The sequence below is a fragment of the Euprymna scolopes genome, chromosome 45 (genome assembly GCF_053919585.1).
Source record: "Euprymna scolopes isolate OS-2025 chromosome 45, ASM5391958v1, whole genome shotgun sequence".
NCBI lineage: Eukaryota > Metazoa > Mollusca > Cephalopoda > Sepiida > Sepiolidae > Euprymna > Euprymna scolopes.
The window spans coordinates 62,063,872-62,089,120 of record NC_136526.1 but is presented as its reverse complement, the minus strand read 5'-3'; the positions used below and the strand labels follow the sequence as shown (position 1 = coordinate 62,089,120).

The 25,249-nt window shown below is 32.8% G+C and overlaps 1 long non-coding RNA gene across 1 annotated transcript; it reads right to left on the bottom strand.

The window, feature by feature from the left end:
* Positions 1 to 571: 571 nt before the first annotated feature.
* On the bottom strand, positions 572 to 25,249 carry LOC145269823 (uncharacterized). The gene is made up of 3 exons (XR_013865259.1): positions 24,752 to 25,249; positions 11,617 to 11,723; positions 572 to 4,747 (listed from the first exon to the last, which is right to left on the bottom strand). It is a non-coding gene; the product is annotated as an uncharacterized LOC145269823 (long non-coding RNA).

The window sequence follows — 25,249 nt, the reverse complement described above, 5'->3', positions numbered from 1 at the left end:
CAATCTCACAATGGGGTTCGTTTAATGACTTTTGTTATTCAGTTTTGTAAACATTGTTTCAAGCTGCAAGTGCTATATTACAAATACAATTTTACCTATGACATGTAAAAACCGAAAAACAATTTCCCTGGTTTTAAAAATGAATTTTGTTTCTTGCATTTTCTACTCCTCCTACTCCGGTTGTTCCTTTAAACCATTTTCTCTTTCAATTTATTTTTCAATCTTCATTTTGACTGCAATACTACTTATTTGTTCTCTTACATTGAAAAATGTTATTTTTACTATAACAAATTCTGACAACGCATTTCACCAAAAAATTACTTCCTTCTCCCAAACATTAACTTCTCCATCACCGACTAAGCTCAGAAGTAATTACTTGTTTCCTAAAACGATTTTAGTTTAATTTTGTTTGAGAGAACAGCACACATATATAGAAGAGAATTTTTATATAAAAGCAAAAATATTTTAAATAATTTTTATATTGTCAAATAACTTTTTACAAAGAACATGAAATAAAAAGCAGATTTCTTTTCTATATTTAACAAAACCTCATACAAAAATGAAGCCAACGTATCACAAATGATGTTTATTAAATGAAAGTTAATTTTACAAAATCTGTTAGACCAGAAAACTGTTTTTGATTATCACTGACGCAATCTTAGTAAAAACTAATGAAATACAATATTTCATACACAAATTAGGATCCAATATACAAATTATTATAGGAAGAACATTTTTAACATGGCACCGTTTCTAATCGGTTTTGTGTTAGAAAATATTTTTTCCGGCTAATAATCCACTTTGAGAGTATATTGTATAATTTATTTTTAATTCGTTTCATTTTGGTAACATAATTACTTGACAGAAAATAGAGAAATTCATATACAAATACTGAAAAAATTGCACAAATTTTATATGTAACTTGAGTGATATTATTTTATTTTTATGGTAAAATAAAAATGTATAAAAAATATAATTTTAAAAATCATCATTTTCTTGCATTAATTAAAATTGATCAGTCATAAATTTTATAAAATGTTCAAATTACATTATTTTTCTGTTATAAAACAAACGACCGCACCTCTTTACAACATATGTCGAACAAGATTCAAGCTTGTAAAACCCCAGAAGTGGTGCTGGTTTGCGTCCAGACCCCGCTCCGACACCTGAAATGGGTGGTCAAAAAAAAGCGCGATTATACGAAGCGACATTTCTGGTCCAGTTTCACGCCTACCGCCATATGGGGGTGGCAGTAGGCGTCGAAAAGTGCCTTCTCGACCGCTAGCGACACCACTACTTTATCGAGCTCTGGAGGCCCGCACACCGACCCGGGGGCCACGGAGTCGACCCCGGGGGCCTCGGGGCGTCGCCGCCGCTCACTTACACACCTTCCGCAACCTGTGGTCCCGCTCGGGGCCGCCGGGAGCCTCGCCGACCTGACCGGTGTCGGTAGGCGTCTGGAAGCGCCCGGCCGACCTGGATGAGGTCCCCCTGGCCCCTGGGGGGCACCCCTTATAGTGATGGGGGTGCTGTCCCGGGCACACATGCAACCCACGACCGCCTACCGACAGCCCCCATTGCTCGAACGCACCTCTTTACAACATATGTCGAACAAAATTCAAGCTTGTAAAACCCCAGAAGTGGTGCTGGTTTGCGTCCAGACCCCGCTCCGACACCTGAAATGGGTGGTCAAAAAAAAGCGCGATTATACAAAGCGACATTTCTGGTCGGCGATTTTCCAGTTTCATTTCATTCAAAGTTATTCAGCTTTGATTTCATTTTTGAAAAATGCGTTTAAACATAAAAACTGTTCCAAATGTTTACAAAAACATTATTTTATAATCGATTTCGTCTTAGAAACAATTTTATTTTAAATAGATTAAACCAACAAGTTATTTCAAACATAAAATAAATAAATTACAAGTTTTCCATGCAATATGAATGGTATGGATATTGGTTTCATGCTAATAATAACATTTGCATATGTGTAAGGCGGTCGGGCACTGAAAAATATATGTTTGTATTGCAACAAAAAGTTACTAAAATAATGTGATTGCTCTGTAGCATCAGAATATTAGATTCATTTGATAGAAAGAACCACATAATGTATGTATGAAAAAAGATTAACTATTTCAGAATATGGTTTTTCTCAAGTATGTGTTCGCATAGAAATGGTTAAATATTTTTATTTGTAAAAAAGAGCCACATACGTAATAAAAATATAGTCACTTTCTTTTTTGTTTTATTTTAGTTGAGTCTAAGTTCTTAGAAATCAAGGTGCCTAAAACCTGGGGCTAAAACGTTCTCCCTTTTTTTCATTTTTCTTCTAGGGAGGGAACATCCAACCATGTCTAATATTTACCCCTATTTTAGTGAGTCCAACTAAGAGATCTTTTTAGGATTCTAGCTGTCCCTTACAGTGAAATCGTTTGTATTTTACTTGCACTTGATTTACCGGGTATATTTCCTAAGTACTTTTTAAAGTTCTTTATCCAGTATGTGTTCGCATATGAATGATCAAGCTCTGTTTCCTTATAAAAGAAGAGTTACATACTTCACAAGAATATGGCTTCTCTCCAGTATGTGTTCGCATGTGAATGACCATGTCGTGTTTCCTTTTAAAAGAAGAGCTACATACTTCACAAGAATATGGTTTCTCTCCAGTATGTATTCGCATATGTTCCGACATGTGCTGTTTCCGTGCAAAAGAAGAACCGCATATTTCACAAGAATATGGTTTCTCTCCAGTATGTATTCGCACATGTTGCAACATATTTTGTTTCAGTGCAAAAGAAGAACCACATATTTCACAAGAATATGGTTTTTCTCCAGTATGTGTTCGCATATGAATGACCAAGCTGCATTTTTGTGTAAAACAAGAGCCACATACTTGACAAGAATATGGTTTTTCTCCAGTATGTGTTCGCATATGTTTCATCATGTGTTGTTTCTGTGAAAAAGAAGAGCCACATACTTCACAAGAAAATGGTTTCTCTCCAGTATGGGTTCGCATGTGTTGCAACATAGAATGTTTATGTGTAAACACAGAGCTACATATTTCACAAGAATATGGTTTCTCTCCAGTATGTGTTAGCATATGAGTGACCAAACTGCGTTTATGTATAAAAGAACGGCCACATACTTCACAAGAATATGGTTTCTCTCCAGTATGTGTTCGGAAATGAATAGCTAAATCTTTTTTATTAAAAGAAGAGCCACATACTTCACAAGAATATGGGTTCTCTTGTTGCAACATAGTCTGTTCATTTGTATAAGCACAACATACTTTACAAGAATATGGTATCTCTCGAGTATATGTTCGCATATGAACAGCTAAATATTGTTTTCTTGTAAAAGAAAAGCCACATACTTTATTAGAATGACGTTTTTCTCCACTATGTGATTTACTGTTTATTTTCAAAGTTGAAATATTTACGATTTTTTAGTTTATTTTCTTTATATTTTTCTTATTTGTCTGTTTTAGAATAAGAAAGATTTCTTTTTTTTTAAGAATTTAAAATTTACTAGATGTACAATTTATATTTTTGTGATGTTCTTATATATTTTATTTAATTTTTCAATATAATTGATTATATATATATATATATATATATATGAAATTTATTACTGTGAGTCCAGAATGAGTTTACAAATTGTTTCAGCAAGAGGAAAATCCTCAAAATTATAAACCCCTCTCTTATTGAAGACACTCCTACTACTTTAAACTCTAACGTCCTCTCCCTACCACTCCCCCTTCTTTTCTAACTCCCCTTTATCTACGATTTTTCCATTCTTATTTGACTTTATAACTTAGTCCATCTATGAATTCTGACGATGCTAGTTGGATTTTTTCCTCTCTTTGAGGATTTTCCTCTAGCTGAAACAATTTGTAAACTCATTCTGGACTCACAGTAATAAATTTCCTATATACTGCTCTGACTACACATTGAGCACTCTAGTCCGGTTTTTTCACCACTGGTAAATATATATATATATATATATATATATATATATATATATATATATATATATATATAAGAATTACGTGCACAGATGATTAGGTACTTCAATTAAATCTATATACTTTGCTGTGTATTTTATTGAAATTTCTACAAAACTGCCAATTTAGCAGCACAAATTAAGCTCATATAAGTTTTCCCTATTATCAGCATTTTTTTTCAATATATTTGATGCCTGAAATACTGCATTTATTGTGTGTGTGCTACGCTGTTAGCTATAAAACCAAAAGAATCCACATCAAATCAATATTGAATGTGGATTGATTGAAGAATACTGAACATATATGACAGATCCAGTAACTGTTTATGCATTTAATAAGATGATGTTTAAATCTTTCATATTAACATAATGTACATAGATTCTCATAATTTGGTTATATATAAACTATTTTCTGTGTGTTTTAATGGATAATTCTTACAAATCCACCATTATTGCAGTTCATTATAAAAGTCTCATAAGTTTTTATTATTCTACTATTCACTGCATTCATAAAACTGTCAATGAGTTTATTAGTCATATGCATTTGTGATAATTATTTCCACTTGTGCCATATTTAATAAGCCTAAGAATAGAAGAAATAATACTTAGTTGTCAGGATTTTTCCATGTATTTTCATAAAATTATATTTTACAAAAGAAAAACTTGTGTAGTTCAGAAGGATATGATTTACTCTTGTTTTCCGGCTTTTGACTTTGTGCAATTTTCATTGTATTGATTGCTGGATATTCTGCAAAAAGAAATAAAGACAAATGTCATTAAATGATATAATTTTATACATGTTTTTTTTGCAAAATACTAAGATATTTAGGTGTATACACAGTTACTTTTTAAATGGGAAAATTAGAGATAAACGTCTGCATTGTGAGCTAAAGGCACCATTAAATAATCAGGCCCATTTTTTTAAGAAGTCCTCAAATTTATTTTTGATTAAAGTAAAAATATTATCAGGATATTTGTTTTTATACTTATCCATGCAGAAAATGAATTCTTTTTCATAAATATTAAACTAAATATTCACAAAAGCTATTAAATGATTTTCAAAATTGAACAATTTATTTTTTTTACTTTACAAAATTTTATAATTGATAAAAATTATTGTATTTATGATCTTTATTTTGCAACACATTTTTGTCTAATGCTTCTTGATGCATATGTTCATGGTCTGCAAGTAGTAAAGTGGGAAATAAACAAAACTCGCATTACATTCATTAGTTTCATTTACAGGGATGAAAAGGGGAAGACTTGCAGCCATATTTCTCTGCAAAGTAGAACATGTTGAAACACTATCGTTATTCTTAGTGATCCTTAGTTGGTTTTAAATTTATGAACGTATAAATTTAATGCTGCAATTTAAAAAGTGCTCGCTGCAACCAATTGTAAGAGACAAAACCTATTAACATATGGCCGTTTGTGTCATGTATTATGGCTATGCTATCTGTAATAAATATAGGATATTTTGCTTCTATAAAAACAATTGTAATTTAAAACTTATACAATAATTTAATAATGTGGACAAGTAGCAATCCATTATTTAATAGATTAAAGTAGCTAAGCAGGTGTGCTAGTTATGCTTGATAAAGAAACTTGACTGTTGGTCTCCATACATATGTTCATGGTTTGCAAATAGTAAAGTGAGAAATAATGGAGTTTTGCATTTAAACAAAAGTCGTATTTACAACATTCATAAGTGACATTTACTGGAATGAAAAACAAGACTTGGTGCCATATTTCTCCATCAAGCTGAAGATGTTGAAACACTATCGTTATTCTTAGTGATCCTTCACCATATTGAGCAAGAGAATATGTTGGACTTGATGATGATTACTCTTGGCATTGCAATGCAGACATGTAGAGTTGGCAAGTGAAAGTAAGGTTATAATTTATAAACTGATAATTGTGAAAGACCTGCTTTGCTTGGATTCCCTGATAAAAATAGAAGCAATAAAAGCAGATCTTCTCTTCTAAGAGGAAATCAAATTTAGTGAATAAACAGTTTCAGGATCAAATACACCAAGCAAGCTGAAAAATCATCTATATCAACAGAGAACCATCCAATTAAAGTGATACATTATTGTTGGATGGCGTTTTACCATAAAATATCAAGCTGAACTCCTGATGGCTGTCGTCAATAGCACAAATGAAAAATTGACTGAGGGGTTGACTAAGCACTCATCCTGTTGATCAATTATCAGGCTCTTAGATCTTTGCTCTGCCTACCTTAAAAACCATGTCAAAAATCGATTTGGACTAATCAAATAATAGTTTAGCATAACAATAAGAATTACTCATCTATGTTGGGATATTCTGCAAATTATGAGCACCATTATGGCATAGCTTATGAGATAAATCTTAAATAAATGAGATATCGTAATATGTCTACAACATATATGTTAGTGTAAACCAATACTTCTGAACACTTGTGACGCTTTCAATTATCTGCTTAAATAAGAAGTTAAAGATTGGATGTTTTTTCTATACAATCATCTATATCAACAGAGAACAGTCCAATTAAAATGATACATTATTGTTGGGTGGCTTTTTACAATGAACTAAGCTATGAGCTCCTGTATTTGACTACTCATGCTGATGGCTGTCGTCAAGCAGCACAAAGCAAAAAACTGGCCGTGTTATTGTCTAATAAGAGCTACTCCTTACTGTTGATGCAGAAAATTTTGATACTGGTGTTAGCACCAAAATATAACAAAAAACATCCAATGTTGATCAAATATTGATCTAATAACTATGTATTTTTTCCTACTCTTAGGCTTAACATAAAATATTTTTCTCATAGATCTTTGCTCTGCTGTCTTTAAAAAGCCTGTCAAAGATCAATTTAGATCCCTCATGTCATAATCTAGCATGGCAACAGGTATTATGTAGTGTGGGATTAGCTGTAAACATAATTCTACAAATTATGAGGACTATTATGGGCATAGTTTATAATGAGATAAATCAAGAGAGCAATATCGTAATATGTCTACAACATATGTGTCACATATGAAACCAATATTTCTGAACACTTGTTAAGCTTTCAATTATCTGCTTCAATAAGAAGTTTTGAGATTGAATGTTTTTCTATTTTTAAATAGGACATCCAAACATTATTCCTAGAAGGAAGGTGTATTTTCTCCCGAAACACTCAATATATATCATCCACTACTCTCCAACTATCTAGTGGCATGCTACACAAATGACAATTATAAATCTGAAGAATTCTAACAGCATTATCATTAAACAACGGGAGCTTCAAAAACATTGTCAGTTTGTGTCTCTAATATTGCATTCATTTTTGCTATGCACACAAAATATTGGGGAAGGTATTGCTGGACTAATCACAGATAAATCAATAACAAATTTTTTTTTAACAAGTAAGGCATTGTATGAAAGATTGTATATTGTGACATGGTCAGTTTGTTGTTACATTATTTGTGGATAAAACAAAAATTTCTTTTCAAAAGGAAACTGTAGAATAATGAAATATTCAGTAATTAAAAAAAATAAAAATTTTGACACACATTCAATTTTTTAAATAGATATCATGACAGATTCATGAAAAACATTAGAGATTTCATGATTATGGAATAAACATTGACAATTTAATGATTTTATATTATAAAACAAACACTGCAGTTTACAAATTTTATAGACTGTTGTCCTGTAGAATGTTAAACTATCTCAATAATCCACTTATTGACAATTATGAATTTTCTGATTTTATTTATATAGAATGAACTATGGAGATTTCATTAAATTTAGTACAGATTCCAAAGTTCAAGATTAATCTAAAGAAGGTTAAAGATAAGATCTTCCAAACCTTATGAAAATACTCAAAATGAGAACAGTATTTCTAAAAATAAAAATAAATATCTATATAAGAGCCAGGTACGTCCAAGGATGGAATACTGTTGCCACATCTGGGCAGGAGCTGCTAGAAAGGACTTGTCCTGCCTTGATAGAGTTCAAAATAGACTTTGTAGCCTCGTAGGAGATGTACTTTTCTCTTCCTTGCAACCTCTATCTCACAGAAGAGATGTTGCGAGTTTGTCTCTGATGTATCGTTATTTTCATGGAAAGTGCTCGACTGAGCTTCAATCTATGGTCCCCCCTCGCCAAACTTTCACAAGAAACACTCGTCTAGCTGTAAGCACTATCAATAATTCCCCCCACTCTTTATCTGTGCCTAAACCTAAACGTAGATTCCATGAACAAAGCTTCTTTCTTAGAACTGCACGCCTGTGGAATTGTCTTCCGTTTTCCTGCTTTCCGGCTGACTACAATATGGTTGCCTTCAAGTCTAACGTAAATAAGTTCTTGATGAGCTGTTCCATATAAGTTATCAAATTTACCAAATTTTCATTACTAATGATTACTATATTGTCCAATTTCTACTGTACACTCTTTAACCCTTATCCTTGAGTGGCCCCTTGGCCTTGATAAGTGGTGATGCCTATGTAAAAAAAAAATAAAAAATAAAAAAAATAAAAATAAATATAAAGTATCGATCCCTATCTCAAACATTCAGAAATATAACAAAATTATTTTCAATTTATCTTCTTAAAACTTTCTTAGTTCCATCTGTTTATTTTTAAAAAATATTACGCACAGTATGAATTTCTGAGCAAAACAGTCATAAAGCTTTTGGTGTTTAAATTAATTAACTTTACAAAACTTTACAATTCAAAAAATAAAATTCACACAATTAAAATAATCAGAAGACATCTTAAAAATTAAATATTTGTATAAATAGAAATGATTAGCTGTTATTTAAAAAATATTTGAACCTTAATCACTATGTTTTCTTTTAAAGTCACAAAGCTATGCTGGAGGATTTTGACAATATATATAGGCAGTTCATATTTTCTGCAATAGGTCTGAAAAAATAATAAATCAAATAATTTTGGTTTAATGAAAAAATAAGGAGTCAAATAATTTTGGTTTAATGAAAAAATAAGGAGTCAAATAATTTTGGTTTAATGAAAAAATAAGGAGTCAAATAATTTTGGTTTAATGAAAAAATAAGGAGTCAAATAATTTTGGTTTAATGAAAAAATAATAAATCAAATAATTTTGGTTTAATGAAAAAATAAGGAGTCAAATAATTTTGGTTTAATGAAAAAATAATAAATCAAATAATTTTGGTTTAATGAAAAAATAAGGAGTCAAATAATTTTGGTTTAATGAAAAAATAAGGAGTCAAATAATTTTGGTTTAATGAAAAAATAAGGAGTCAAATAATTTTGGTATAATGAAAAAAATAAGGAGTCAAATAATTTTGGTTTAATGAAAAAATAAGGAGTCAAATAATTTTGGTTTAATGAAAAAATAAGGAGTCAAATAATTTTGGTTTAATGAAAAAATAAGGAGTCAAATAATTTTGGTATAATGAAAAAATAAGGAGTCAAATAATTTTGGTTTAATGAAAAAATAAGGAGTCAAATAATTTTGGTTTAATGAAAAAATAAGGAGTCAAATAATTTTGGTTTAATGAAAAAATAAGGAGTCAAATAAATTTGGTTTAATGAAAAAATAAGGAGTCAAATAATTTTGGTTTAATGAAAAAATAAGGAGTCAAATAATTTTGGTTTAATGAAAAAATAAGGAGTCAAATAATTTTGGTTTAATGAAAAAATAAGGAGTCAAATAATTTTGGTATAATGAAAAAAATAAGGAGTCAAATAATTTTGGTTTAATGAAAAAATAAGGAGTCAAATAATTTTGGTTTAATGAAAAAATAAGGAGTCAAATAATTTTGGTTTAATGAAAAAATAAGGAGTCAAATAATTTTGGTATAATGAAAAAATAAGGAGTCAAATAATTTTGGTTTAATGAAAAAATAAGGAGTCAAATAATTTTGGTTTAATGAAAAAATAAGGAGTCAAATAATTTTGGTTTAATGAAAAAATAAGGAGTCAAATAAATTTGGTTTAATGAAAAAATAAGGAGTCAAATAATTTTGGTTTAATGAAAAAATAATAAATCAAATAATTTTGGTTTAATGAAAAAATAAGGAGTCAAATAATTTTGGTTTAATGAAAAAATAAGGAGTCAAATAATTTTGGTTTAATGAAAAAATAAGGAGTCAAATAATTTTGGTATAATGAAAAAATAAGGAGTCAAATAATTTTGGTTTAATGAAAAAATAAGGAGTCAAATAATTTTGGTTTAATGAAAAAATAAGGAGTCAAATAATTTTGGTTTAATGAAAAAATAAGGAGTCAAATAATTTTGGTATAATGAAAAAATAAGGAGTCAAATAATTTTGGTTTAATGAAAAAATAAGGAGTCAAATAATTTTGGTTTAATGAAAAAATAAGGAGTCAAATAATTTTGGTTTAATGAAAAAATAAGGAGTCAAATAATTTTGGTTTAATGAAAAAATAAGGAGTCAAATAATTTTGGTTTAATGAAAAAATAAGGAGTCAAATAATTTTGGTTTAATGAAAAAATAAGGAGTCAAATAATTTTGGTTTAATGAAAAAATAAGGAGTCAAATAATTTTGGTTTAATTAAAAAATAAGGAGTCAAATAATTTTAATGCAATCAAAAGACGTGAAGCATTCTAATTTCTCATTTTTATTCAAAACATTTAAAATTTTTATTGTATTTTTAACACCAAAAAAATAAATCTCAACTCCCTACATAGTATCCCTGTAATCTCTGTTTCTGATAGTAGCCTCCTTCTTCATTAAATTGGCACTGCACCTTGTTTGAGGTGAAAATGCAATAGAAAAATAAAAACGGTGAAAGGTAAGATCTTTCTAACGTTGTGAAAATACTCTAAATGAAAACAGTATTTCTAAAAATAAAAATAAATATAAAATATCAATCCCTACCTCAAAAATTCAGAAATATAACAATTTCATTTTCAGAGGTTTTAAATGTGACTTTTGAATTCCTCGTGCGGAAAACCTTGTCCATGCAAATTTTCAAGGTTCTACCTAGTCCAGAAATTGATTTATGCTCAAAAACGTAATCTCATAATTTCTCGATGTGATATATGTAAAATACCAAAATTGTGATATTTCTGGAACTGCTTAGAGTTAAAAGCTCAAATTTTCAGGATTCCCTAGTTTTTATGATACCAACATATGGTGAAAGTTTGGAAAAAATCTGAGAGGTAAGGGTGTCATTGTCTGGATGATTTGAGATGGAATTACCCTACTGACATGCGGAAGTTGAAGTGTAATGTAAACAGACATCTTGCTGCTCAACTCCCTACATAGTATCCCTGCAATCGCTGTCTCTGATAGTAGCCTCGTTCATTAAAGTGGCACTGCGCCTTGTTTGAGGTGAAAATGCAATAGAAAAATAAAAACGGTGAAAGGTAAGATCTTTCTAACGTTGTGAAAATACTCAAAATGAAAACAGTATTTCTAAAAATAAAAATAAATATAAAATATCAATCCCTACCTCAAAAATTCAGAAATATAACAAAATTATTTTTAATTTTATCTTATTAAAACTTTCATAAAGTGTGTGTTGTTCAAATTAATTGGCCTTACTAAAATTTACAATTAAAAAAAAATAAAATTCACACAATTAAAATAATCATTAAAGAAATGAAAACTAAACATTTTTACAAATAGAAATAATTACCTGTTATTTAAAAAAAATACTTGATCCTTAAGCAGTATGTTTTCTTTTAAGGTCACAGAGATATGCTTGAGGATTTCGACAATATGTATATAGGCAGTTCAGATTTTCTGGAAGAAGTTTGAAAAAAACTAATAAATCAAATGATTTTTGTTTAATACAATAAAAAGACGTGAAACATTCTAATTTCTCATTGTTATAAATGTATTCAAAACATTTACATTTTTTCTTGTATTTTTAACACCAAAAAAATAAATCTTACATTAGTGTTGTTACAACTGATCAGAACATTCATAAAGATTATGGTGTTCAAATTCATTGCCTTACAAAAATCTACAAATGAAAAAATAATCCCAATTAAAATAATTATAAAAATAAAGAACACTAAATATCTTACAAATAAAAATAAACTGATATTCAAAAACTATTCGAACATAAAACAGTCTGTTTTCTTTAAAAGTTACAAAAAATATGCTTGGAAATTTGGGCTTTATATATATGCAGTTCAAATTTAATAGTAAATAAGTCTGCAAAATAATAAATCAAATGATTTTAATACAAGAACATGTGATGAATTATGTTAAAAATTTATTCATAAAATAATAAAAAATAAAGAACATTAAAACATTTTTAAATAAAAATGATTAACTTTATTTAAAAACTATTTGAATATTAAGCAGTCTGTTTTCATTTAAAAGTTATAAAAATATGCTTGAACATTTGGGCTTTATGTATAAGCAGTTCAAATTTACTAGTAAACCAATAGGTATAGACAGTTCAGCTTTTCTGGAATACGTGTGAAAAAAAAACTAAATCAAAAAATGTTGGTTTAATTTTTTGTTTGATACAATAAAAAGACATAAAGTATTCTAATTTCTCATTGTTATAAATATATTCAAAACATTTAAATTTTTTATTGTATTTTTAACACCAAAAAATTCTTACATTAGTTACAACTGATCAGAATATTCAGAAACGTTATGGTGTTCAAATTAATTGCCATTACAAAAATCTATAAATGAAAAAAACAAACACAATTAAAATAATCATTAAAAAATAAGAACACTAAACAGTTTAAAAATAAAAATGATTAACTTTATTTAAAAACTATTTGAATATCAAGCAGTCTGTTTTCATTAAAAAGTTATAAAAATATGTTGAACATTTGGACTACATAAGCAGTTCAAATTTACTAGTAAATAAGTCTGCAAAAATAATAAATCAAATAATTTTAATATGTGAAAAATTAAGTAAAAATATAGTCATAAAATGTCTAGTATAAAAAATATTATATAAATTAACTACTACAGTATTACTAAAAATAAAATTAAATTATTCTTAGACAAAAAATGATCCAGGGTGTTGTTGCTGACAATAAACAACATGACATTAATGTATGTGAGTCCCAAGCGTTGATCGTTGGATATTTATTTTTCTCAGATTTTTATAAACAAACTCCCTTATGGAATTGAGTTTTATGCAGCATCAGAACAGATACTACACTTTCAGGTTTGGCCTGAAAACCAGCTTATTATATTTATCGTTCTTTCTTTCATCTTCACATCCGCATATAATACTGAGCCTCCGTAACGGGGGGGGGGGTTCACCTCAAACACACAAAAAAGATTATAATTTCAGAAAGTGTCTCCACTCCCGTTGCGCCTACTCTCCTGCCCAATCTGGAATCGCTCAACACCAAGAAATGAAGCTCGTTTTGTAGTTTCTAGCTTCACGCACACATGAGGATGCACATAATAAAATGCTAGCAACCATCTTTGTTTTTCCTTTTATCAGCCTGAACTCACTCGCTGAGCACCCACGGTAAGACTTGTTTTTCTTAGCTTCTAACCACAAAAACATAAAGTAATTAACAATTGTTATATTTCAGTATGAAATATAATGAAATAGGGTTCTCCTGACCCTTCTGTCTCCCAATTTTCGTCTGCTAAAATTATATACATGTGATTACATTAGTAATTAAAATAATACAATGAAGTGCAACTGACGATATAAAACATTTTTAAAGTACACGCAAATTCATTCATAATTATGAAAAATTGAAAAAATACTGCACAAGCACAACTGAAAGTAAAATTATTTTTTTTTTAAATAATCACACAACAAATTTATCTCTTTGTGAATTTATTCAAAAGGTCCTTTCAAATATAAAATGTCAAATTTTCACGTTAAACTAAAGTTTTACAATATATTTTTATCTATTAAACTAGCATGGGTGCTCGGCATTGCCCAGGTGTTTGGAGGTGTATGTTGAGAAAAAAAAAAGTGGTAGTAGGAAGGGAGGCTCGAACCCGTACTGCAAAGGAGGAAAACAATGGGAAAAAACGTGATGTCTGTGCTGTTACGACCACTGCCAAACCTGAAGTGACATAGGTTTAAATTAAGGCTAGACAATCGAAAAGAGTGGATGACTTTTGAAAATATAGATGAAAAAAAAGCGCGTCCCCTGTAGAAAAGTGCCCAGTTGAGGGTGAAGAAATTAATGTTTTTAGCCAATTTTTCAGTATTTGTCAAACGATACTGATCTTGTGAAAATCCGTTGCCTCTGTCAAAAGTTTTAGTCAGACATGCAAACATATATTTATATATTGGTAGCCCAAATTTTCAACCCGAACCGATTAAAAAGCTTGCCCCATCTCTGAATACCCTTTATGTAAAATTTCCAATATTTAGACCAGAAATTCTCTGAATAATTTGGTAGAGACCACAGAGGTCAAATTTTTTTTTAACTTTGCCCCCTATTATGACCCCTTAACATTTAATGTTTGGGGCTCACATCAAGGTATTAAGTTAGATCCATGTCCAAGGAACCTATCTTTTAAATTTCAATTGTCTATACCCAAAATTGGCAGAGGAGTTTGGTAGAGTTCTCAAAGGTCAAATCGTTGAACTTTAACCCCTTAACAGCCAAATTTCTGGCCGAAAATGGATTACAAAGATTTTCCCAAATCTCCATACCCTGTACATCAAATTTCGAGTCTAGACTGAAAATTGATAGTATTGTGTAGGGAAATGTACACAGACAGACACACACACACATACAGACTCTTTCACTTTTATAGATATATAGATTGTTAGGTGAAAGTACAGAATACTTACAAAACACCTGCGAGTTTGGTAACATAAGTGCACGCAACTAAAAATAAAATGATTTTTCATAATTACAAATTTAAGTCATTGTGAATTTATTCAAATGGTCCTTTATCTTGCTAGGCCAATCCCTTCCCCCCAGAATATATATATAATAATATGACTATCCCTATATATGAATTCAAATTTTATGATATCTTTTTTGTTTATTAAAGTGTTCAATGAAAGTACAGAATAGTTACAAAACACCCGGCAGGATGGTAACATAAATGCATAAGTAACAAAAAAGTTATTTTTAATATCGTATTCAGCTAAATCGATAATGAGCAGCATTTAAATGAATGGCTTATTCTATTGTCACTACACCGTAATCATGTGATTGAAATTTTAGCAGATGCAAAATTGGGGGATAAAAGGATCAGGAGAACCCAAAATAGTAATTTGAGCAGTTACGCATGGAAAAATACTAGAAATAACAATTTTGTTTTAGTAAGAAGAATAACAAAATAGTAATTCGATCAGACTCAATGATAAAAATCATAAAAATAATATTTTTAAAACTTTCTTTTTTTTAAACTCATGAGTATCACATTTGTAATTGATCAGATTACGTGATAAAAGAAAAAAAACAGGTGTCCTGTGTGGATTTCAGAAGGGGGGGGGGCATTTCCATAACTGTCAGCATTTTCTTTTCTTCCATTTCAACGCACGGCCGGGTACAGCTAGTTTAACATAAAATAGAATCAATTAAACATGAAATAAAATCAATTTGACATCTGCAAGAAGCTTGGCTGGTTCAAGTTGTCTTCAGATTTCTTGTCTGAAAACATCAGCAAAAAGTAGATGAACTGTTTATGGTAGGTAGATGACATCTTCAAAGAATTAAAAAGTATGGAAGTGAAACAGCAGGTTTACCCAAAGGAACCAGTTAATGCCAAGATATTCTCCATTTCCTTGGATCTATTCACAAAATGGACAAGACCGATAAAGTTGATATTAGTGGCCTTGGTCTTTTACGGGGAAACTGGAACTTGCTTGATCAGAAGTGACACTTTTTTATTATCAATTTGAAGAATACTTTTGCAATATTTCATTCTGTAAGAGGGAGCAAGATAGTGACACCTTTGTAGGGGAATCAGTTGTTTTCAGAGATCCATTAGAAAGCAGAAATGAAAAAGCCGAATCTCAGGAAAAGGAATAAAGATAAAGTAAAGCAGCTATGGAACATATTACCAATAAGTTATTAGAAGATCATTAGTAGAAAATAACGAACAATAATCTCCTTCAGTAGCCTCAGTATTTAAAGCTGTTCATCTTGGCATCTGTTCCCGAGAGAAATAATCAATCCTTATGTCATTTAAAGAATGAAAAAAAGAAAAATGAAGATGGAGACATCATTTAAATTTGTTTGATTTTTTTTTTTTACACAATGGTCACCATTTATCAAGGCCCATAAGCCACTCAGGGATAACGGTTATTGCAAGTACATTACGTTAGTGTGGAGATTTAATGAAGTGTTTACTTAAGGGGGTGGTTCATTAGGAATTTAACGTTGGACTTAAAGACATCCAAGTTATAGTCAGGTGGGAAGCAGGCAGACGGAACAGAGTTCCACAGGAGTGCAGTTCTAAGAAAGAAGCTTTGTTCATGAAATCCACGTTTTGATTTAGGCACAGATATAGAGTGGGGGAAATTTTCACAGTGGATTCAGCTAGATGGGTGTTTTTCATGAAAGATTGGCGAGGGGGGACCAGAGATGATTGGAGTTCAGACGAGCACCTGCCATAGAAATAACGATAAAACAAGGATAGGCTCGCAACATCTCTTCTGTAGGAGAGAGGTTGCAGGGTAGAGAAAAGGGCATCCCCCACTAAGCCATGAAGTCTATTTTGTACTCTGTCAAGGCAGGATAGGCTATTTTAGCAGCTCCTGCCCAGATATGGCAGCAGTATTCCATCTTTGGACGTACTTGGCTTTTATATAGATAGAGAATTGCATCAGTAGTGAGATATCTTCTGGAGTGGTAGAAGGATCCCATCATCTTTCCAGCGACCTTGGCAACAGACTAGATGTATGTGTTCCATTTCAGATCAGGAGTAAAGGTCAAACCCAGAAGCTTGTCAAAACACGGGGCCTCTCCCAGACGAGAGCCATCCATCACAATTGATGCCAGATGTGGATCAGAGCGTTGATGATGTAAGGATAGGAGTTTGGTTTTAGATGCATTAAAGGTAACCAGCCATGTCTTCCCCCACTGAACCACGTGCTCGATATCAGAGGAGAGAGAATCAGAGAGAACTTTGTCATTTACAGCCTTTGAGGTGTTGACGTAGATGGTCGTGTCATCAGCATAGATGTCAATGAATGATTTAAGTATGTGTTTAGGGAGGTCATTGATGTAGATCAAGAAGAGAGTTGGGCCCAGGATTGACCCCTGAGGGACTCCAGCATTAATACTGCAGGCCTCTGATTTTTGTCCATCGATCACTACTCTTATGAGCCTATCGGAGAGAAATGATTTAATGATTGAGAAAACATTTCCAGCTATACCGTAGCTGGAAATCTTGTGAAGTAGACCCTTATGCCATACCTTGTCGAAGGCCTTTCATATGTCAAGAGCAATTGCCCTAGAAAGGAAGCCTTTATCAAGAGATTCACTAATCCTGTGAGATATAACCGTCAGCACATCTGCGGTAGATCTTGCAGAGCGGAAACCATATTGTGTGTCACTAAGAAGGTTGTTTCTGCTGAGGTGGTTGACTATTTCTCTATTTAATATGGATTCCAGCAACTTACTCATAACACACAGGAGACTTATTGGTCTGTACTGAGCGGGAGATGACTTATCACTTGAATTCTTAAATACAGGGCATACTGATGAGGTCTTCCAGGGAGTCGGAAAGCACTTCTCCTTAAGGCAGCGCTTAAACAGTTTCATAAATATGGGACCAAGTTCTGGTTGAAGCTTTTTTAACACTATAATTGGGATGCCGTCAGGGCCAGTTGCTTTACTGGAATCAAGGTTCTTGATTAGCTTGGCTACCTCATGCACAGATATTTGTATGTTACCTAGCGTGTTCTGTGTTATAGGAGGAAATATGGGGAGTTGATGGTAGAATTAGCTGTAAAGTTCTTTGCAAATAGTTTGCCCTTGTCTGATGCTGACTAGATGACCTCTGGTCCATTGATAATGGTTGGGATAGAACGCACACTTCTGTTCAGGATCCTATTTGTTATTTGCCAAAACTGGTGGGAACCAAGCCGCTGATCAGCTACCTTGGATTTAACAGACTGGGCATATAGCTCTCTTGCATTTTTTTATTACTCTTTTACAGTGGTTGCTGGCAGTCCTGAAGATGTAGTCAATTACGGTTTAAATGATGAAATATTATTCATGCTGTGTACCTGACAGATGGAGTACAATGTTGATTTGAATGATTATGCTTATAAAGAAGGATCAGCAAAAACTTTAAATTGCTAAAAGAAGCTGTAATGTAAAATTAGAAAGAAACAGTAGGCAGGGAACGGGTTTGCCCAGCACTGCCTACTTCTGGGAGAAAGAAACTATTTAGCTCCAAGACAGGTTGTGCAATTTAGTTTCAACACATTAAGTGCTAAATAGACTTTAACAATAAAAAGCAAATATTTTCTATAAACACTGAAATCTGCTGTTGACAACTTGATAGGAAAGATAAAATTGGTCATGGCAAGAAACTATGACCTACTTCTGGAAGAGAGAAACTCCTCAGCTTCAGACAGGTTGCTCAAAGCAATTTAGTTTCAACACATTGAGTGCTGAACAGTTCGATGGAATCACTTTATGTCAGATACAAAAAGTCTCAGTTCTCAGTAAGAAGGACACAGTTTCCGGTGAAAACAACAACACCTCAAAGTCTGGGCTTCCGTAAAGAAAGATGAAGAAGGAAAACCCACTCCTCACAGATTCATTAGTTTGTTACAGAAACAATCGCCTCAAGACTCCACTGATTTTCACATGCAATAACAACACCTCATAGTTTGCTACACACCATCTGCCAAGTGGTCTCCCACCGTCACCTTTATACCAGACGACGCCAACCAATGTTCATATGGCCAAGTTCACCTCTTGCTACAAGCTACAAGATTGCGTTTCCCATAAAACTGACTCACCATAATTTGCAGTGTTTTTTATATGAATAAATATCATTAATAAATAAATATTCCATATAAACATTGCATTTAGCACAAATGGATAGGACAGATAAAATTGGTCTCAATAAATTTAGTCATTTGCATGGCGAGAAACTGGTACTTACTTAAGAAGTTCAAACACTTTTTACTATCAGTTTTGTAATATTCCATAAGAAAAACTTTCTTTATGCTAATGTTAGAGTTCAAGTAATACCTTTTAGAGTACAGGCCAAGCAAAGAACGTTCTGGAGTCAATGATTCTTTTTATAACAGCTTCCAAAATTGACGTGTTTGACAATACTGAATCTGATATTTTTGTGATCTGTAAAGGATAGGCATATATTTGAACAACTAATATGAACTGCCAGTGGAAGTACACATTCTATTATTGTATGTAGGAAAAAATTGTGTAAAAAACAGTGTAGATTTAGGTAAAGTCATTCAATTACAGGTATTCTAATAGTCATCTCTGAATGCACTGAATAAGGTATGTGAAGCTAGGGCAGTAGGCCTAGGTATATCCAAAGCTTTTGAGGGAGTCTGGGATGAAGGTTTTCTCATAAAAATTAAATCTTAAACTGTTATTAGGTGATTCTTTTTAGAGAAGAGAAAAAGAAATTAGGTTGTTGTGTGTAATTGTACGTCCACACAACATGATATAAATGCAGGTGTGCTTCAGAATTCGACCCTTAGACTTTTATTATTCCTTATATTAATTAGGAAATTGATAAAATTGTGTCTGATATTAATATATTTGCTGAAGACACCATATTTTCCATAGACATGAGAAGAAAACTAATTCATATGTATGCAATGTACAAAACCTTAGAAAATTACTATCAGTCTATAATGGAACGAGGCATAAATGGTAACATTTACTGCTGCTAAGACTAAGCTTCTTTCCTTTAACAATTATAAGTTTCTGATCCAATGATTGTTATGACTAATAACATGTTACCTGAATGGTTTTTGTTCAAATTATCAGGATATCACCAACAGGCAACATGAATTGGAACAAATAGATTGCTTTAAAAAGGTGGGCTCCATCTATCATGCTAGAAAACTACTCACAATTACCAGGATCCGGTATATCTATAAAGACAAAATTAGTAAATGAATGGCGTGTTGTTACCTTATCTGGGCTGGTGCATCTACCACTAGTCTTTTCTTCATAGACAGAATCCTAACAAGAATTTCCAATCTGATAAATTGCATAAAATAATAACCAAACTCCAGCCCTTGTCCCATCATCATAATGCTGCATCCATTTGTCTGTTTTACAATTATTTTAATGAAAAGTGCTCTGACGAACGTATAGCACTTGTGTCCCTTGACATGAATATCCCAACATAACAAATAGGCAGCAAAATCTTACTGTTAATGTATATGTATGTGTGAAATGTTTTTTATTTTTATACAAAAGAGCCAACACTTAACAAGACCTGCATGCTACTCGAGGCTAAGTGTATGGTATTCAATGGAAATATAGTAATCGTTAGTAGTGGAAATTTGGAAAATGGATTAAGGAAACAGCTCATCAAGAACTTGTTCACATTGGACTTGAAGATGACCGTATTGTAGTCAGTTGGAAAGCAAAAATATGAAACAGTTACACAGACATACAGTTCTAAGAAGTTTTGTTCATGGAATCTACATTTAGGTTAAGGCACAGATAAAGAGAGGGGGGGGGGAAATTATTGATAGTGGTTTCAACTAGACGAGTGTTTTTTGTGAAAATCAAGCAAGGAGGGTCCATGGATTGGAGCTCAGACGAGCATTTGCCATGAAAATAAAGATGAAGCAGAGACAGGATCACAACGTCTCTTCTGTGGTTGCAGGGAAGAGAAAAGGGCATCCTTCACTAGCCTACAAACTCTATTTTGAACTCTGCCAAGGCAGGATAAGGTGCTTCTAGCAGCTCCTGCCCAGATGTGGCGACAGTACTACATCCTTGGACGTATTTATCTCTTATACAGATAGAGAATTGTATAAGCAGTGAGATATTTACTGGAAAGATAGAGTGATTCCACCATTTTTCCAGCAGCCTTGGCAACAGATTTGATGTACGTATTCTATCTCAGATCAGGAGTAAAAGTCAAACCCAGAAGCTTGTCAAAACACGGAGCCTCCCCAAGACAAGACCTATTCATTTCAATTGATGCCAGACAGGGATAAAAACCTTGATAGAAGCTTTGTTTTAGATGCATTAAAATTAATCAACCACCTCTTTCCCCATTGTACCACATACTCAAGGGCAGAGAAGAGAGAATCAGAGGGAACTTGGTCATATACGGCCTTTGAAGTGTTATTGTTAAAAAGTTACTAATGAGCGTATGACTCCAATGGTTCTGACGATTGTTGTTATTACAATGGTTATGACAACCAACCAATCAGAAGCTTTGAATATTATTATAAAAGATATTGAATTTTTTTATTTTTTTATTTTTTATTTTATTACATTTTCACCCCAAACAAGGCAAATTGCCACTTTGGTGTAGGGGGCTACTATCAGGGGCAACAACTACTGGGGTACTCTGCAGGGATTTGGGCAGCAAGATGTTGGTTCACGTTACACTTGAACTTCTGCACGTCAGTACTGTTGAGGAAGCAGGGACCTGAAATAGAATTCCAGAGTCTAGCAGTTCTGGGCAAGAAACTATTGGAGTAAAAAGATCTTTTACATCTAGGGATCTCTACAGTGTGGGGGTGGGATTTAGCAGCCTGTTGGGTTTGTCGAGGGTGCTCACGTCATGGGGGCACAAGTGATTGCAGTTCGTCAGAGCATTCACCACTAAAATACTTGTAGAAAAGGCAGAGGGATGCAACATTTCGTCGATGGGACAGAGGCTGAAGCTTAGATGCCAGTCCAGGGCCTATCAGGTTTGCGACTCTCTTTTGAACCTTGTCAAGGAGCGAGAGACTAGTAGCAGATGCACCAGCCCAGATGTGACAGCAATACTCCATACATGGGCGAATGGTGGCCTTATAGAGGTACAGGATACTTTCGGGTGTTAGTAGTTTTCTAGCATGGTAGAGAGAGCCCACCTTTCTTGCAGCGGCCCTGGCAATGCCTTCAATGTAATTGTTCCAACTCATGTTTCCTGTGAACGTTAGGCCAAGGAGTTTGAAAGATGTACTCTCAGATAAAGAGTCGTTGGCCATTGCTATAGGTGGTAGAGAGGGTTTTTTTTATTATTGAATGAGACTAGTTTAGTCTTGGCAGCATTGAACGCGACCAACCACTTTCGTCCCCATTCCACCACAGATTGGAGGTCTTCCTCTAGTGTTTCTGCCATTTCTTTAGAAATGTGTTTATTCATCTTCCTGTCATGCCTGCCATAGAGTGTAGTGTCATCAGCATATATACCCATCTCAGAGGCAATGTTGTCGGGGAGGTCATTTATGAATATCAGGAACAATAGAGGTCCAAGGATAGAACCCTGGGGCACCCCCGCATTTATATCATATTGTTTAGATGTACGACCGTTGAGGACAACCTCGATTTTTGTCTTATCTAAGAAGGATTTAATTATGTTAAGTATTCTACCAGTGATACCGTATGATCTAATCTTCCTGAGGAGACCCTCATGCCATACCATGTCAAAAGCCTTAGATATATCTAGAGCTACCGCTCTGTCCTCCCCCGCTTTGTCCAGTGAATGGTATATACATTCAGAGATTAGTTAGGATGTCTGCTGTGGATTCAATTCAGTTCACTGTCAACCTGTCTCGAAATGACTGAATCATGACTACATTGATTCTTTGCCGCCATCTTTGTAACTAAGAATTACTCAACACTCGAAATCATGACAATCAATATTAAGAAGAAATGGAAATCGATTATACCTCAGAGGAAGTAGAGAGTAACACAGGATGATACACACACACAAACAGTCCTCCATCATTAAGACAATCTTCACGTTGCAGAACAAGAGTGATAAGAAACTAATCAACACAAATGCATAGAAAATTGCACAAGTTCTCTGGTGCAAACAAAAATGATCATGATAATTCATCTTGTGGTCACAACGTGGGGTATGTAGTAGGAAAACAAGAAACACTAGAGGAAGACCTCCAATCTGTAGTGGAATGGGGACAAAAGTGGTTGGTCGCGATCAATGCTGCCAAGACTAAACTAGTTTCATTCAATAATTACAAGAAACCCTATCTACCACCTATAGCAATGGCCAACGACTCTTTATCTGAGAGTCCATCTTTCAAACTCCTTGGCTTAACGTTCACAGGAAACATGAGTTGGAACAATTACATTGAAGGCATTGCCAGGGCCGCTGCAAGAAAGGTGGACTCTCTCTACCGTGCTAGAAAACTACTAACACCCGAAAGTATCCTGTACCTCTATAAGGCCACCATTCGCCCATGTATGGAGTATTGCTGCCACATCTGGGCTGGTGCATCTGCTACTAGTCTCTCGCTCCTTGACAAGATTCGAAAGAGAGTCGCAAACCTGATAGGCCCTGAACTGGCATCTAAGCTTCAGCCTCTGTCCCATCGACGAAATGTTGCATCCCTCTGCCTTTTCTACAAGTATTTTAGTGGTGAATGCTCTGACGAACTGCAATCACTTGTGCCCCCACGACGTGAGCACCCTCGACAAACCCGACAGGCTGCTAAATCCCACCTCCACACTGTTGAGATCCCTAGATGTAAAAGATCTTTTTACTCCAATAGTTTCTTCCCCAGAACTGCTAGACTCTGGAATTCCATTCCAGGTCCCTGCTTCCCCAACAGTACTGACGTGCAGAAGTTCAAGTGTAACGTGAACCGACACCTTGCTGCCCAAATCCCTACATAGTACCCCAGTAGTTGTTGCCCCTGATAGTAGCCCCCTACACCAAAGTGGCAATTTGCCTTGTTTGGGGTGAAAATGTAATAAAAAAAAAAAAAAAGTATTTACAAGTTATCTGACAATTGTACAGGAAGTACCAATGAGTTATCTGTCCCTCAAGAGTATATAAGAAGAGATAGAAAAAGCCGTTTTTGTTTTGAGTTGCTCTTAACAATGAATTCTCCCATATTTACATGAATTTAATGATTTTTGTAAAATATATGAGAAATATTTAAAAAAAATAAATTGTTGACATCTACAATTTTTATCTTCATCAAAACTAAAATAAATGCGTTTTTAGTACTTAAAATAGAACATTAGAAAATGGTTATTTTGTTTACATAAAATAATACATTTTTATTAAGATAAAAAAAAATGTTTCTTATATTCTGCGACTGTTAAGAAATGCAGAAAAGCTTCATTAAAATTGAGTTCCTGAGTTTTGGTGATTTTTTAAGTGAAGGGAGAGGACCTTCCGTTTTTTATTTTATTTTATTATTTTATTTTATTTTTTTTTTGTCGGTATCAGTATTATTCTTCCACCTTTTTCCACATTTTTATTCAAAATAAATATTTCCTATAAATATTGAAAATTTCCCTAAACATGTTAAATGTCTTCTTGTGATGTTTTTAGTAGCGGGGTTTAAAGGTCTCATTTTTAATTAAATCATAACGAAAACTGTATTTTCTTTTCCAATTCATGTATTTTGGTCCGTTAGGGATTATGTTAGAGTACGTAATAATATGTTATGTAATTGCGATGTTTTCAATATACAAAAAATTTTCAAGGAACGTGGGGGGGGCACTTAAAAACAAAAGTAAACAATAAAAAGCCGATTAGAGTGATTTCTATAGTAGCATTCCTCGTTTATGTGCAATCATGGAATGTTGACTGATTTCTCTATTAAAACAAAGGCAATCATAATGGTTTCGACGCGCCCCTGTAGTAAAACAAAGGGAATCATAATGTAATAAAAAAGAGCTTCAAAAGCAATTAAATTAATAAATACTTACTTTTTGTTTGGCAATCTGTTTTTAACAAAGAAACGATTATAAGATGAGTTAATTTAAACGAGACGAGTTTGACGGGTGGAAGTCAACATTTTAAGATGGCGACCGGAAGAGCAAGTTTGCAGAAAATTTAAATATTTTTTTTTATTTTATTGTGATTTCATTTTTTTTCTGTTTGTTGCGTTAAATTACAAATCATTCTTTCATTGTTAAAAATTATTAGCAATCACGCATATTAACTTACTCAAGCCATTACCACGCCATAAGAAATGGACGATGATAATCAATTTCATATTATTGGTTGCCCTTTTAATTATTTATTTGAAAATTTTTACCTGCTTTCCACTTTAACATTTTCTCTTAAAAAATGATCTTGTGCTGAAGACAAATATTGCATTTAAATTTTCCTCAAATTTTTAGTTTTCCAGATGATAAGCAATGTAATTTCTTATGTTATTGCTGGCAGCCATCTTGGTATGAACACAACTATGAGAAACTATG